Genomic DNA, 2,151 nt, shown 5'->3' on the forward strand with positions numbered 1-2,151 from the left:
GTCGGATTTTTTCCAAAATCGATCTCGTGCGCGCTTACCATCGAATTCCCATCGCGCCGGAGGACGTACCGAAAACTGCGATTACTACCCCTTTCGGCCTTTTTGAAGCGACTAGTATGATGTTTGGGCTCCGAAACGCCGCCCAAACGTGCCAAAGATTCGTGGACGAAATCACAAGAGGCCTCGATTTCGTCTACGCGTATATCGATGATTTTTTAATCGCGTCCGATACCGAGGAACAACACCGCGAACACTTGCGGATTTTGTTCAATCGCCACGACGAATACGGGGTCGTTATAAACCTCGCAAAATGCGAATTCGGCGTGCGCGAAATTCAATTTCTTGGATATACCGTTACCGCGGAGGGGACAAACCTCTGGCTGAACGCGTTGTCGCGATAATCAAAGCATCGCGACCTGGTACTGTTAAGGAATTGCGAAGATACTTCGGTATGATCAACTTCTATCGACGTTTCATACCGCGGGTAGCGCAAATTCTACAACCGCTCAAGGACTTGTTAAAAGGCACGACAAAGTGCAATGCGACTATCGAGTGGTCCGATCAAACTGAAAAGAACTTCCGCGAGTCGAAGCGCGCCTTAGCTAACGCAACAATGTTAGCGCATCCGATTCCAGGCGCGCCCGTTAGCTTCGTAGTCGATGCTTCCGATTACGCAATAGGAGCGGTACTCCAACAACGCGTCAATGATACTTGGCAGCCTCTGGGTTTCATCACGAAATTCCTATTCCTCCCGCAACGAAAGTAAGGGATACATACATATGTATTTTCTTGCTCTTCCAACCCATTGCCGTTGCGGTCATTTGTTGCAAATTCGATCGTTTGCATCTGTCCTAAATCTTGAGGTTAAAATTTTCTGTTACAAATTATTAATTAGACCTATTTATAACTTATGCTAATCCCATATGTTATAAAATTTCTGCCAGTGCGATGGAAAACGCAAGGCTAGGCATCTTGAAAATAAGTGCATTAGAAGAGGCAGTAATTATTTTAGAACGGCCATCTCTTACTACAAGAATTATAATAGCAGCAAAAATATATTATTAAGAGCTTCATAATAGATTTAATAATAATGATTTAATTGAGGAAATTATTTACCTTTACCCCTTGTATTTAGAGAGGGCTATGAAAAATGTACATCTCCTTCAAGAGGCTAATTAGAATACTTCCTATGATGTACATTACCACATTAAGAATCAAATACTTTCCAATGAGCTGGAAGCTCGGCGGGACAGCTGGCTACAGTCGTTAAGGCCGAGAGTTGAAGGTGACGCGTCGCGAGTTCGAATCCTCGGTATGGAAAAAACCGAGAAAAAGGGACGGAAAACCAAAATTTCTGCTTACAACAGGCAAGTGGCCAGCCCCTCCCTTGCTTGTGGTGTGGGCGTACTTTCCGGGAGTGCGCTTGGTAAAGGTGTTTGGTGTTAAGCACCCGGGGGCCCGAGGGCGACACTGGCGCACTAGTCTACCGTCGTCCCGCCCGTGGAGGTTTTAGCCGGTAAGAATCCGGCACTACCTTCTACCCGTCTGCACAAGGGTGGTAAGTAAGAGGTGTCTATGAAGATTTCCTCCACGTAAAAAAAAAAAAAAAAATTTTTTTGTAGTACGGAAGGAGACATGTTTAACACTCCCGTAGACAAGGATGGAACACATATATATGTCTTTTTTTTTCTTTTTCTTATTTATTTGTTGAAATTACAATCAATTCTCGCGTTGAGAATTTTCAGTAATTTCTCTGGCGTGGCGCAGTGACATGGCTGACATATATATGTCGGAGATGAAAGAACACCGGAGCCTTTCGAATTTTGGATAATTCCGCAACATTGTAACCTAGAGTCTACTGTAGCTGTAATTAAACTATTGTAGTTATTCAATCCGATTGTAATTGTTTGAGAGTTGTGATAATGAGCTTGGGCTCGAGGCGACAGCCAGTCGCCGAACGTAGCCGCGGTCACGGGATGAACGCTTTGTCTAACAAAGGCATGGAATAATTCTATAGCTCTCCTTAAAAAGGAAATAGTTGTAACACTCGACAGTAAACATTCCAACTGTCTCTGTCCCGTAGCTCGCCACACGCAGACCCTATTCTTCGAGTAAGATGATTGTCAGATGTCGATGCGTCTTCGCAGTACA

At 44.3% G+C, this 2,151-nt stretch overlaps 1 pseudogene; it reads left to right on the forward strand.

Moving 5' to 3' along the window:
* The first annotated feature begins 1,616 nt into the window (after nucleotides 1-1,616).
* LOC117238010 lies at nucleotides 1,617-1,695 on the forward strand (annotated as a pseudogene).
* The last annotated feature ends 456 nt before the right edge of the window (nucleotides 1,696-2,151 follow it).

This window comes from Bombus vosnesenskii, unplaced genomic scaffold, assembly GCF_011952255.1.
Source record: "Bombus vosnesenskii isolate JDL3184/JDL3185 unplaced genomic scaffold, Bvos_JDL3184-5_v1.1 scf7180000013430, whole genome shotgun sequence".
NCBI lineage: Eukaryota > Metazoa > Arthropoda > Insecta > Hymenoptera > Apidae > Bombus > Bombus vosnesenskii.